General features: G+C 45.4%; 1 long non-coding RNA gene across 1 annotated transcript; it reads left to right on the top strand.

Annotated features, from left to right (window-relative positions):
- The first annotated feature begins 423 nt into the window (after positions 1–423).
- On the top strand, positions 424–2,387 carry LOC133219705 (uncharacterized). Its single transcript, XR_009727489.1, has 2 exons — positions 424–591; positions 2,040–2,387. It is a non-coding gene; the product is annotated as an uncharacterized LOC133219705 (long non-coding RNA).
- The last annotated feature ends 12,702 nt before the right edge of the window (positions 2,388–15,089 follow it).

Below are 15,089 nucleotides of genomic sequence, written 5' to 3'. Positions count from 1 at the left end.
CCGCGGGCGCGCCCCGCCGCGCAGGGCCCCCCGGCATCGGCACCGCCGCCGCCGCCGCCGCTGCTCAGCGGGCGCCCCCGCCGGCCCCCGCCGGGCGCGGCCCCCCCGCCATCCGCCGCCGCGCTGGGCCCGGCGGGAGCCGCCTTCCCCGGGCCGCGCAGGGAGAGCGGGGCCGGCCGGAGGCGGGGAGCGGCCCCGAGCTCTGTGCGCGCGGGCGGCGGGGCCGCGCTGAGCCCGCTGCCCGCAGCCGCACGGAGCAGGAGCGCTCCGCGGGTGCCCTGCGCGCTGTGCGCAGCTCCTGCCCCGCCGGGGCAGCGGGAGGAGGGTTGATGCCGGGCTCGGCACCCTCCCGTCCCGTCCCGTCCTGGCCGCCCTGTACGTACAAAGGAAACTTCGGTCGCATCCTCCGGCGGTACCGAGTCCGTGAGTATGGAAACAGCCAGCGCGGAGAGGAAGGATATGGCATTTCTGAGCTCAGCTTACCGTATCTGGGTCTGAAATTCAGGAGGGGGCGGATGTTTAAGTGGTTTAAAGACTCTTCAGCACTCATTTGAAAGGCAGAAGGACTAGAGGACGAGATCTAAAGCATAAGTACTGCCTGAAAACCGGCTGACATCGTGCTCCCACTAATGTCAGTGGCAAACCCCCCCCCCACCATTCCGTGCAGGGGTTTCCAGCCTCACATTGTCAAATGGTGTGGAGCCTGTCAGATAGAACACAGTTGCCTTTCCTAGCCTGTATTTTGTGTGTGTTTATGCTACAAATCACAACAAAAGGCAGCACGCAGCAGCGTGAACCACGAGGAGACCTTGTTGTGGGGTTTGTGTTTCTGTTCGACCTGACGTGATGGAGGGGGAAAGTAAATGCAAACCCCACACTGCACAAAGCTTACCCGACTATCCCGTAAAACACGTTTTCGGATCAGGACAGAATAGAAAAGTTATGACTTTGCCAGTTTTTCAGCTTCAGTCAACCAGACTTCCATGCCTTCAGACCGCAGAGGGGGAAAGAGGGACATCCAAAACTGTTCTGCTGTGATTTCCTACTGATTCATCCCGAGAGCATGCACCCAGACCCATGCGCAGACAGAGGCTGCTCCAGGAGGTATTTCCTCAGCCCTTTGGAAGGCACCAGCTCTAGAAGAAATCTGATTTACCAAGAAATCTTCTGGCAGCCAGCACAGGGCTTGGTGCACAGGTCTCCCAGAGAGCAGCTTCTCATGAGCAGGTCTGTGCTGCATGAGAAGCTATTTCAGGAAGGGGAGTTTGGGACTAGATAAGGGAGAACTGCTTTACAGCAACCTTACTGATGCTGCCTGATGTTAGAAGTATCCCAGAAGTTCCCTTACTGATGCTACTTGAAGTTAGAACTCCCTGAGGGAGTTGAAAGCATGCAAATGTTCACTGGCCCAGGTTATCCACTCACCTTTCATAGAATCCCAGACTGGTTTGGGTTGAAGGGACCTTAAAGCTGATCTAGTTCCAACCCCCTAGGATGGGCAGGGGAACCGTCCACTAGAGCAGGTTGCTCCAAGCCCTGTCCTACCTGGCTTTGAACACTGCCAGGGATGGGGCAGCCACAGATTTTTTTGGCAACCCACCAATTACACATTGAGGAGCACCCAACACCTGCATCCCTGGAGAGCAGCATCCCAGGCCAACGCCTGCACAGTCAATGGGAAGCACTTCCTCCGCTCTACTGCTTGCTTAATTGCTAGTGTTGCTTCTCCAATCCTGTAATCATCATTTTGAACTTGCACAATCTCAGCCAAATGCTTCTCATCCAGTCTCTCTCAGACAATAGATGGCCAATTAGTCTGCAGTAAGTATTTAGACTGAATGAAGGTAGGGAACTGGTAAACTGAAACATTCTCCTGGCTGATTGCACGGTCACAGGGAATCAGGTAGCTGTGGGATCTCACAGAGCCTCACAAAAGCCCCACAGCTCCATGGAATCACCCACAGGGGCTCAGCACTGTTAAGTCACAGTGTATTTCTTACAGCCTGTTTTCACCCTTTGCAGATGCCGTTTTCCAGCAGGCACCCCCAGCAGTGTGATAAGGAGTGATGTAAGGAGTGATACGGTCACCGGGTGCTCCTGGAAACTGATTTCTTCTCTTGAACTCTTCTGCATTTCTGCAGCTCCCTACGAATGTGTTAGAGCCTCTACTGGCATCAACTGACATGGCTCAGCGGAGGAAATCAACTCAGCTGTGTCTTGGCACAACCAATACCTTACCAGGAATCACATCTATCTTTCAGGTAGATGAACAATCTGTTCTGTGTAATACACTTCCATTTGTCGGCAGGGCAAACGTAAAAAGTGTTAAAATAATTACCTACCTATGACAAATATAATTGTAAATATCTTTATTAAAGACACTAAATTGAACCATTTTTCTCCAACTTCTTCCATAGGGTAATAAAATAAATCCAGTATGAAATGTTAAAAGGAAACTTTTCAGCTTAGTGATGTTTAAAATGTATTTTTAGTTCCCATTGCTTGCTATAAAGTTGTTACAAAATGAAAACCAGCTTAATCTAATTTACACACAAAACTAATTCCTAAGAGCAGTCTGTGACTAGTTCTAGCTTATGCACTGAACAGTGCCTTTAGTATCACATACGAGTGCTAAACCATCCTTTTTTCTTAGGATGTTCTTCCCTGCGAGGGTGCTTAGATGCTGGAACAGGTTGTGGACCGGGCTTGGAGCAACCTGCTCTAGTGGAAGGTGCCCCTGCCAATGGCAGAGGGCTGGAACTGAATGATCTTTAAAGACCCTTCCAACCCAAGCCATTCTGTGGTTCTCTGATAGGAAGCTCCTCACTCACAGTAATGCAGCTGTATTGCCCTTAGAAATAAGGTCTGTTCCAAATAATTGAGGTCAGTAATGGAGCAAAGCATGTCTAATAAACAATGGGCACAAGTAGGACACAAATGGAGTGAAACCCCACAGATGACCATGCATCTAGACAACAGAAGATAAACATTTCTGGGAATCAGTATCTGGGGTAGACAGGCTTCTGAAAGTGAGAGCAGGACCATGAAGTAGAATCCCAGTCCTTTATCTGACTTACCAGCCATGGGAAAATAGAAAGGAAAATGATGGAGCCAGGCTTCAGTAAGCACCAAAAGAGCTGTTTGATCTATGGAACCAGGGAATAAGTGTTGTTAATCATCTAAATTCAGCACATTTTGAGAAGATAAATCTGTCCATGTCAGTTACTAACATGTCTCTACCTCTGAGGTTAAGTTTACACAGTATGGTTATTTTCATCAGGTGTGCTGCTGTTTGTTGTGACTACACTCCAGTGTAGTCTTGATCACCTACCAGATAAGCTGGTCACTTTGTCACCGGACTGACGTGCACTGCTAGAGAGTGGCCATGCGTCTAACTACAGAGGTGGATGTCTTCCCATGTTGGGTGAAACAGCTTCATGGCAGTAGCCAGTATTTGGAGAAACACCCCTAAAAATGCCGTGTCCCAGGCAAAGGTCAAAGCGATGAGTGAAAAACACTCAAATTAGTCCCCAAAAGTCCATCAGAGGATTCATTTTTTACACATCCATGTTTGTGGAAGATTGTAGCCATGGCTTATGATTCTCTGAAACAACTTTTAGACTTGGGAGGCATGTTGAGTCTTTAGGAAAGTCAGTGGGAAGGGCAATGTCATCTGAATGCCCTGTTTGCAGCATATTGTCTTTCAGACCAATCAATCTCTTGTGAGTACAAGAGCGGAGCTGTCCCCAAGCAGCAGAAGGTAACACTCGAGTGGACACAATGGAAGCCTGCTTTCAGTCAGAATGATTTACTGTTGTCACAAATGGTGAGGACACCATTTTTACAACCAAGGAATCTGATGGGTACAGTTTTGCTTCTCTGGCCGAGATTATATAAGGCAGAGAATGTTTCTGTATCCCAGCTAATGTAAAGGAAACCAATCACACATTTCTAATGTGCCAGAAATGGATAGGCAATTCAATAGCTGCAGATCCAATTCCTTCTGATTGTCAGTTTCTGCTCTCTCCCCAGATTTTGTTTAATCGTTTAAAAGAGCACTGGTACCAATTTCCTCCCAGTTTAAAGGGTCCTGGCTGCGTGCTCGCTTCCTCCATAATGCATTTCACGAGCACAGTGATGTCTCCAAGCAAAGGCAAGCAGTGTATGAAATCAGAATAAACCAGGATGACCCATTTTAGGTCATCTGCTGTAGTGTTCTGATTGCAAGGACAATTACTGTACCTGTAGTGGGCCTTTTCTTGGAATGGGGCTGAACGTCGTGAGCAGGGGGAACATCACTTGTTCTCTTCAGGGAGCAACCTAGTATGGTCTGCTATACACGAAGCTCCTGCACAGGTCTCTTGAACTGCCTCATCTTACTCTGTTACGCTATTACAGCTTGTGGCCCTTTATTAACCACCCTAAACAATCTCCTTCCTTTTCGCATGGATGTAACTTGAGGTGGGAGTGTTTTGTTGGCCGAAGCAAAACCATGGCACCAGGACCAAAACTGGAGCCCATTGCTGAGAATGAGGGACAGTGTTTTAAAAACAAGGCTGGCACTAGCCACTGGGAAGTGTCACAATCACTTCTCTGGGTGCGTCTTCTTTAATACCTGCAGTGCAGGAGCGTTAAAGATGGTCACAGAAAACACACCAGTGGGTCCATTGGCTCTGAAAAGACAGCTCCTGTGGGGTGCATACTTTTTGAATTCATGTGAATTCCATGAAAATGTTTTCAAAAAAGCAAAAAACCCAAAAGTTCTGGCAGCTTCAAAGCATCCAGGGGTTTTATATTTTTAGAGTAAAACGTGTTAATTTCTAAATCACTCTGGTTTCGCTTTAAGTTCGCATAATGTTAGAGTACAGGGTTGCATAAACTAAAAGGTGGTCGCCCCAGACATTTCAATTCACTTCATTTTTCTTTTAGAATTGTTTTGTCTGGTTGATATTTTTTAAGGGATTTCAAAGTGTTCAGGTTGCATTCCTGATCAGAAATCCCTAAAATGGTCATGAAGGTGAATTGTTACCCTCTGCACAGCTGATGCACTCCCTCATGCTCATGGCATGCTGAAGTGCATTAAGAGAGCATGTTCCCTTCTTACTCAGAGTACCTTTTTTAACTTGAAATCTCTTTGTCAGTGTTTTCATTAATGAAGTGCCCAGTTTTCAACATCATGGTCCAAGTATAACCAAGTGCTCAACACGGAGCTGATTCATTTAGAATACATCAGATTTTGCAATGATGCTGTATTGCCACACTATCATTAATAGTTATTCTAGTGTATCACAATAGAGTCTCGTGTCCTTAATTGTTTGATTTGAATAGGAACTGCTCAGTTATAGAGTGTAAAACAGTTTCTCTTCTGTGAATGAGTACAAAGGAGAGCGAATGAGTGAAGTCAGGGTTAAAACTGACAGGGTCAGGCCGATACAAGCCATGGGTACATGCTGTGCTTTGCAGGTTTCTCTGCCCTAAGGAACAGCAGTGAGTTTGATTGGTTTTTCCAAAATCCATTTCTTAAGATCTTACCTAATCTTTTTCTTGATTTCTCCAGGTTTGTCCGTCTCATGCTGACGCCTGTAATACCTCTCAAGTTAGTATTTGCTGATGTATTTGTGAGCATGCTGTTTAGCAGCTCCTCTTCGGAAAGTAAGGAAGAAATCAAATATAACACTGTTGCACTACAGCTGGAAAAGAAGATTCCTTAGGGAGACAGGAAGGGAAAAAGAAAAGGAAAGCCAAAGCAGGGAGAAGGATGCTGCACAAAATGGAAGGAGACAGAAGAATGAGAAAACTGCCTTTGATGAAGGTTGGGTTTGGGTTTGAATTTTCATGTAGTCTGGACTTCTTTCATCAGCTTCTTTGAAGCTGATTCTTGATCTGCTTGATGGAGAGAAGCAAACCCCTAAACTAGTTAATCTTTGGTCATTTGTAAAGCCAAATGCTGAAAGAAACTTCTTTCTTGATATGAGGACATTCCACTCAGGGAAATGGAGCCATTTTTAAACCCATGTCGGTAATCAGCTTCCTGGTGAAGTAAAAGTCTAGTGTTATGTGGAGGGAAGGAATGGTGATGGATGGGATACTGGGAAATGCAGGTGGACAGCAGAGAACAGAAGTGAATGTGGGGAACCCTGCAGCACCACCACCCCCCAGGCTCACTCCTGCTGTAGGACCTGAACCCACCCTCCACTAGGAGGAAAAGGATAAGTCCTTGTTTGGCTGTCCTCTTCAGTACCTTGTCCTGTAATCTGGGATGTGGGGAACGCTGGAAGGGGTTCAAAACCAGACCTGAGGATAGAAATCCAGACTTGGGGAATCTAGCATATGCAGGGGAGGATGGGCTGTAAGCAGCTTGCTGTGAAGCATGAGAAACTCCTTAAGTGCTAATAGCTTCTAAAAAACTAATGGCTTCACAGGGCTGGAAGAGAAGAGCGTGCTTGAAATTTTCTCAGGCAGGGTTATGCATCTCCTGATGGGGAGTGAAGAGGAGGGAGAAGAGCACAGAGCCATCGTTTTGTTCTCAGGCAGTTCTGTAATCTACATAGAACCATAATTTCTGAGGATTCTCTCATCTCACTCTTGATAACTTCATCTTCCAGATGCTTCAGTGAGGGGTGACAACCCCCTTCCACGAAACAATGGACAACACAGGGCTTCAGAGTCACAGGGCTCCCTTTACCTCATTTCCGTAGTGCTGTTGTTGCAGTAGTAACTACAAGCACTTAAGGACCTTCTAAGATCTACAGAAAAGAAGTCCCTATTGAAAACATTACTTTGCTGAAAAGATTTGCTAACATATGGTTAAGATTGCTCACTTGCTTCCTGAAAGTTGAGCTCAGCATAATTCAAACCACTGAGAAACCAGGAAATACAGGGGAGAATGAAGCAATATTAACTCCAACCTTTATAGCAATGCCTCTGTATGTCTGTAATGGAAATAATTCACCTTTTCAGTGTCTTTCAGAGAATATAGTATGGGACCACTACAGCACAGGCACATACTCTCTTTGGAAAAGTGGGCTGTATTTACAGTGACGCTTCCTTTACATGCATACTCTGACCCAATTTCCTAGAAACAATTCCATAATAAGTAAACTGTATCTTTCCCATTACTCACCAATATTTAGTCATATATATATATTATTAAGACCACTGAATATTTTCCCTACTTCACTTTACACAAGTGCCAGTGGCTAAAACATGTCTGCCAGCACTGATTCAATGCACAGAATGCCGTGATGAAAAGAGGTATGCAGCTATCTCAGAGTATATGAATACAAATACATCTATGTGTCTATACTGGGGGCTGTGGGGCTGAGGTCCCACCTGAGAGGTATGGCCTCCCATCTCCCTTACGATCATAGTTTACTGAAGTCTTGTACCATTTGACAGAGCAATACTCAGAACTGCAGTTCCCTCTTCCTATTACCAGCTCCCCGGAGGTTGCCTGAATGTTGCCACTCTACTTCCTGGCTTCTGAAAGTCTGAATTTTGCTGAAGCTGGTATTTTATAAGGGCTCAGCCACTGCGAGGAAATCCTCAGTCTGCATTAATTAAGGGGTTTTGTTAGTCAGTAACAAAGAAAGATGCTTTAAGGACCTGAAATTCACTCTTTCCTCAATCGTCAAAATATGGCTTGAGAAAGCATCTTTGCTATGTGTTGGTTCAGGGTGAGTTAAAAACCCTGAAGTTAGTGGAGCCCTAAAGTTTCTAGGAAGGACCAGATGCATGAGGGAATGGCAGGTGCTTTTTTTTGCTGGGGGTGTGTGGGGTGGTTTGGGTTTGAACATTTTCCTGCTGGCTGGCTCCATGGATTCACCGCTGGTTTGCTGTTTTCTTTATTGCTTTCTCAGGTTCTGTTTTTAATGCCATTCGGGAAGCACTGAGCCAAGGATGAGCAGGCTGCTTAAGCAGGTATATATAAAGAAACCAGCTGTTTAAAATGTGTATATAACTGTTGGAAGCTGCAGACACTGCACCAGTTTTAAACAGACCTCAGCTTCTATTGTTTTGGGGGAAAAAAAAGGTAGTTATCCCAAAATACTCAGTGGATCTCACTGGCACATTTTACAACTGGGTTTTCAGGGGTACTCGAGTGGGCTCTTTGTGTGGTACATGACCACCTTTTAAAACTCTGATCCCAGCTGCATATGCATGAAAGACAGAGTGAAGCTGAAGTTTTGACCTAGGATTACAGGCAATCTAACCCTTTAGTCCACGATCTGCCAAAACTCAGCCATGACTTGCTCAGCCATCACTTGCTTTTTCAACTCTACATCTCTAAAATAGGATGGAAATGCTGTGAACGTCAGTAATGTTGACAGGATAACAGGGGTGAAGGATCAGTGGTGTCAGTGGAAATAGGGGGATGCACACCTCACCTCCATCACCTGTATACCACAGCTCTCTTAAAGGTGGCTGCAACCTTCCTGACCTTCCAGTTCCGTACCCTGAAAACCCTCCTCCTAGGATGGCTGGGAAAAGCTGTGGTAATGAGGGCAAAGAAAAGATATTTTTAAGGTCAATTCAAGCAATAAAAGTTTTAAAGAATAACATGAAGAAAGGGTTTCAATTGGAAAACTGGTATCATGCCAACTTCGGAATGACACATCACCTCCGCAGTTCACCTATTCATGAATATGGATGGAGTGCACTGCTACCAAATTCACTGCTCCTTACACCCATTAAACCATTGTCAGAAAGTGACAGTTGATGCTGCACCATAGCAAGAGCTCAAGGAGATAAAACGGATGTAGGCTTTACCTTATAGTAATAGGCTTTGACAAGAATTCAGTGGGAGCATGAGTCAGCCCGTCGCATCAGCTTCTGTGATGTCTGAATTTGGTCAGTGGGTAAATCCAAACAAAGCAGGCCTTGCTTTAGAGATAAATCTGACATGGCCTTTGTGCTGTTGAGCAGTGCGAGAGAGGAACAAAAGGATTTCAGGCACAGACAACTCCAGCACTCCCCTGAGGAAGATTTCTGTGGCAACCAGTGATTAAGTGTGATTGGAAGCAGGCAAAATGCTTTCAGGGTGCTGTTTCTTCCCGTGTCAAAATGGGCTTAGTTTTTGAATTCACAATTCCTTAAAGGCAATTGGACTTCTTCTCACGTGTCCCAGTTTGTGCCCCTTCCTTTCCCGGGAATACGTAATATGATCATTCATTCACTGGAATGACTGCCAAAATGCTGGGAGTAATGGTTGTAAATCTGTTCAGTTTCAGGCGTGATGAGTTGTTCTAGATTGGTCTGTTGGCTTCAGACAAATCCCAGTTCCCGTGCTGGTCATCCTGATTCACATTATCCGAAAAGCCAATGGAAAATTCTGCTTAAGGTTTTCAGACAGGGGACTGCACTCCGTGTTGTCCTCTAGCTGCAAAAGATGGAGAAGTCGCTGCTTCCTGTGTGTGGATCTCTAGTTTCTTACTGACCATGAGAAACCCAAAGAGACAGACAGGAACTCAGAACATATGCATTGGCAGAAATAACAGTGCATAGTAAAGACACCAGAGGAGAGTAATGTAGGCCACCTTCCCCTAAGATAGTAACTCTGCATAGTTACGAATGACCTTACAGAGTACTCCAAAAGCATAGATAACTTTGACCGAGTTAATAACCTCAAGTCCTTTCCTGGCAGTAGAGCTCGATGTAACATAAGTTAGGTGGAAGTCAGTTTTGTGTGTCCACGTGCATTGGCATTGCATTAACACAAGGACTGCAAAATGATATCTTCACTAATTTATTTCTCTTGTTGATACAGTGATTCGGTAGCTTGCTACGTTGTGCGCTTCTCAAATGGTGATCTGCAGTAACCAAAACCCTGCAATCTTTCACATCACCTGTACAACCCCCAGACAGCTCTGCTCCCAGGTTAGGGGCCTGATGCAGCCATCCTTTCAAAGGAGGATGGAAAAGAGTTAAGTGCAAAAAGCACTAGCAGAACCACAAGAGGAGTGCTTATGCTAATGGAAGCTTTTATGCAAGTGCCCTGCCACCTGTCTGACTGACTGCGGGATGCCAGCCTTTGTGCTCTGCTGGGGTATGCCTAGGAACGTTTTAATGAGAAGTGGCCTGGTTTTTAAAGAGCCCTCATAATGAGGGAATATTCTGTTTAAAAACAACACAAATGCGAGCAGAATATCCATGCAAAGTGAACAAAGCATTTCCAGATGTGACTCTGTATGTGTGTATTTTCATAGCAAGCTCTTTTTTTCAAGAATCATGTTTTTCTACCATACTGTTTCTATTAAGAACCTGGAGAGGTTTATTCCTCCTCTAAATCCATGCTCCGGAGTCGTAAGTGCTAACTTAGTCTGGTTACGTTCAAATTTTCACCTTCCTGATTGTGAAGGAAAGGTGAACTGTAAAGTTTTAAACACTAGAGGCATTTTCAGCAGGTATAGGGTTGGAATTCTGGGGTCTGACTCTCAGTTGCTGATTGTTGGGGTTAGCAGTACTACTAGCCTTAAGAGTAGAAGGCTTAAAAACATTGGCCTAATGCTCATATAAGGGTTTGAGCAGCATAGTTTCTTCTATTCTTCCTTCCCCATTCCCTAGACTAGTACCAAATTACATATACTGCTTCAGATTTACCAACATTTCCCAATCTGGATTAATTTACATTTGGAGAGAGGGTGTGAATTAAACTGTTATAAAAGGCTTAGATGCAGTGCCAACTTGTTACTATGCTCTTTCAAGCATCAAATGCTGTTTCTATTAAGGAAGCTCTCACAGAATTTCTCACATCTGGAAATCTCTCTCATTGCACAGCTTATTTATCAGAAGCAAAAGAAAATATCCACAAAGACACTCATAATAGTACAACTCTTGGAGACCTTGCTGCAGATTATGGCCTACAGTAAGATGCTGCCTTCTTCGAGGAGGTTTCAGTGTAAGACAAATCTATCTGCCACAGGGATGCAGAATGCAAAAGGAGAGTAAGAACCAACAAGGAGAAAAGCAAAGGACAGAAGAGTGCCCACCAAACTTAGAGCTGATGCAGTCAGAACTCACAGCCTGCAGCCTGAATTGCGCTTAACAGTCCGAAGTGACAAGATGATGGGCCTGACACCACTTCTTAATCCATTAAATACTAGCTTCCATGCTATGTTTTACATGACACCTAGTACACAGCTATACCTAGGAGAGAATATGAAGCCCTTCCTTGTTTTCTGCTGGGTTTCTCCTTGGATTTTCTCATATATCAAGTGTCTACAGACATATGATTCCATTTTTGGCCACGGGCTATGATGTAATTGTTGGTTGCAAACCTCACATTCAAACACATTCTAATTAAAATAATAAAGCAGTGGATGAGGCCAATTCAAATTTGGCTATGTAGAGGATGGTCTCATTCTTGCTGTTACTGATACTTGTATCAGAGCCATGTCAGTCGCTAAGGATTCTGCTAGCAAGTCGTGTTCAAGGCCCCTTTTTAAGTTCTTCCTGCCAGCATTCACAGAAATCTATCCCTTATATATTATCTTAATAAGACTCTGCCGATTTCTGTAGGCTCGGTAAAAATTGCTCAGTGATCACAAATTTCCCAGTGATTGCAATTTCTGTCCTGGAGCATTATTGGCCAACACATCCTGGCACTTCAGTATATTCATCTGCTTGGGATCTTTAGCCTGTCCTAACCTTCAGCTCACTGCCACCAGGATAAGCACACTCCTCCAAGCTAGAGGATACAGGAAGGAGCTTAGAGGCACGATCTTTGGTTTCTCTCCAATGGGCCTGCAGAAGCAGAAGGGACTCAGAACTTTGAGGGCAATTGTTGGTGATTTATTTTTCTCCTTTGTTCACCCTTCCCAGTAAACAGCTACAAGAGCCTTGAAAGTTCTGCATTCCTCCTTTACCACATTTCTTCTGTCATTCTCTCTTTACCAGATTTCTTATGTCCTTCAGGGCTCCATGATTGGTATTGTGGGGTAGCTACAGAGTACGAGCCATCTTCCACATCACCAATACCAGTGTCAGGGAGCCTAATGCTGTCAGCAAAGATCCTAGTCTTTCTTCCCACCAGTTCAATAGCTTCCCTACTTTTCTCTCCGACTCTCTGCTGTGCGGCGAGAGTCACGTATATGCATCAGCTTATAACTCATCAGATGTGACTGTTTTATGGTGCTTAATGCATGAGATAAACGTGAACTGATGTGAACTGAAATGTAAGGAAATCACCAAGCAGCAGGTTTTAAACAAGCAGAAAACAATTGCTTTAATATGGTGCTTAATACTGTTGTGGGATTCAGTTGTTGTGGCAGCAAAAACGGGCTTAAAAAAGACTGGGAAGATTTGTGGAGGATGATTCCATCCTTACCTATTAAATGTGATGATCCAAATGCATCCTCTGACTCAGGAAACCGCACAGCTTTGCCAAAAGGTGCCTCTGTGTTCTAGGAGAAGGAACACTCTTCAGAGAGGAACATTCCATGGGCACCGGCCTTGGCCCCTGTTGTTGGTAAGATGTTGAGCTAGCTGACCTTTGGTACGGAATGAACGCTCTTATATTTTTCCTTAAAGGTCTGCATTTAGCTAATAAAACTTTTATAGTGAGTAATCGTGTGCATACAGGGCTCATCTATAAGCAGTTCTGCTGAATTTACTACTTGCAACCAATAGGATATTGCTGAACCATATGCAATTAAATATATATATGGTTCTAATAGTTGGGGGGTTACCTAGCATACAGACAGTACCCATTCTTCTCTGCCATGGATCACCAAATAAAAATAGAAGCTCATAAACAATGGGAATCTGTACACACTGTGCTTGCAATGCTTCTGAGTCTGCAGTACGGAATGCAGGCTACAGAGAGAGAGAAAACACTGGTGTGCTGCTGCACCTCCTGACGTAACTGGCACCAGAACTGGCTATTCTCATATCCATAAAACAGTCACTGAGAAACAAAACCCTACTTTATCCGGTGATCGCATATCCTATGCAGCCACACTGCAGCTGAGGTGAGGCTCATGCAGTTGGTTTGGAAAGAGAGTCTCAAACACCAGCTCCTCTGAGCAAGAGACTGCGTTCACTCCTGCTCAGCCTGGCACGCTCAGAGCAATCCTGGAATACAGAGGTTAAATCTCCCACTCCAAACAGTCCCATCCATGAGACTGCCCTGAAGCTTTTGACAGGGAAAGGATTTGATTAGAATGTGATGTCTGTGTGACATTGCAATATTCGGTGTAGCAGACGACCCCCACAATGTATGCTTTGTAATTCATGATCCAGGTTTGCTTAGTCAACTTTTCAGGTGCTCCCTAAGTACAGGAAGGGTGAAGGCACCAGAGGCAGAGGAGAGGCTTTGCTGAGCAGGTTTGAATGTCATAAATGCACAGTTATGGCTTAGTAATTGTATCGCAGTTGACAGATGCTGCAGCAGTCACATGATTAGAACATAACCTCATCTTTCGGCTTTCTCCCCTCCTCCCCCTGCGATGAGGGCAGTGCTGGCACTAAATAAGCAGAAGGCATTTCCAGAAGGCTAGTTTGTAAGTTACTTAAAGGAGAAGCCTCATGATGTACTTTGCACCAACAAGCGGCAGTGAAGCAAAACTCTCTTTTTCCACATGGGAAGCACACTACAGTTGCTATTAGGGTAAAAATACTGAACCCCAAGTCATACGGGCTCAGATCATCCCTTCCCAAGGAAAAACCTGCAGGAGGGAAGACATGCCTCCGTGACCCATTCACAGCATTACCCTGCAGACAACGGGGCTGCTGCGAGCTCAGATGTCCTCCAGGGGTCTGGGAGAGGATGCTGCAGCAATGAGGTCTTCTCTGCCCTGCCACTGCCCCAGAAGCGATTCTGGATGCTCTGGCAGGGTGATTTCACAGGAGGATGGAACAGCCTGCAATGATACATAATTTCCTGGAGATTTTCCAGGGGTACTGAGTGTCCTCCGAAGCCTGTCCACTCCTTTATGAATAGGTTTTGGATCGTGCAAGTCCCAGGAGGGTCCCGGGAGGAAGGCACGGGATGATGCTCTCTCAACAGCTGAACACCTTTTTGGCCTGCAGGGGACCCCCACATTGGAAATATATAAAGGTGCAATGAGCCCCATGGGGATCATTTCCTATCACAGCACTGTTACACAGGGACCAAAGCTGAGGCTGGCTGAGAGTTAAAAGCCCTGAATTAAGATCCCAGCTTTGGCACTGACCCCCACGGCAAGTTATGCCATGCATGAAATGACAATAGCAGCTACTTGCTGAGTTATGCTAATGGAAAGTGTTCTGAAGGTGCAGAGGGTTTTGTATTATGTAGTTTTCTCAGTAATGCATCTGCAATTTGCAGCTATTCATAGACTACAGACCTGAAACTTATCAATACAGCTTCAGTGCTGTTCAAAAGATAAGAATTTTCTGTACATCTCTAGATCTTTTGTCTGATGTTGTTTATCTCCTCTTTGGGTTGAAATGTGGCACAGTTATTCTAATCTACCAATTGCAGTGGTAATGCTTTGGAGCGGTAAGATCCCAGTTACCCTTGTGAATGCTGACAGCGTATCAGAACAGGATGGGATTTCTCTGCTTCTGATACACACGGGTTGCAGTCGTGTTTGGGTTTCAGCACCAGGAAAGCCCTTGCTTGAAAAGCTCTGACTGGTTACAGCATCCATTGCTCTGATTATCCCAAAAGAGCATTCCCCTAAAAGCCAGCAGCTCAGCGGCCTGCTGCCTGTGCCCTGCTTTGTCAGTGACTTTGCTAAAGACATTCATAAGATCATTTAGTTTCTCGAATGAAATAAAATGAAAACTGAAAACTGGGGACAAGAAGAGCTCTGTACGCATGACTTAGGTGTTTACTCGACCATAAGCAAGGGTCTTCTAGTCCTTTGGTCCATGGCTGCCTGGCTGCATCCCCAGCAAGCACGGTGCCTCTCCTCCATGGCGCTTGAGACCAGTCTGTGGGGCTCAGGCTCTGCACATCACCGCAGCGTTTTGGCTTTGCTTCCTTTGTCCTTTCCCCTTTCCTAAACTTCTAAGGAAGAAAACCAGCTTGTTTCTTGCTGTGTTCTGTGCAGGGTCCGTGACTGACAGATGCTGCTGGAGAGGCGCTGGGCACGAGGGCAGGTGGG

Source organism: Neopsephotus bourkii, unplaced genomic scaffold, assembly GCF_033783945.1.
Source record: "Neopsephotus bourkii isolate Nb327-2 ecotype Australia unplaced genomic scaffold, CSIRO-AGI_Nbou_v1 NB_1373, whole genome shotgun sequence".
Lineage (NCBI taxonomy): Eukaryota > Metazoa > Chordata > Aves > Psittaciformes > Psittacidae > Neopsephotus > Neopsephotus bourkii.
The sequence above is the reverse complement of the archived record's forward strand: the minus strand, read 5'-3'. Positions and strand labels throughout refer to the sequence as shown.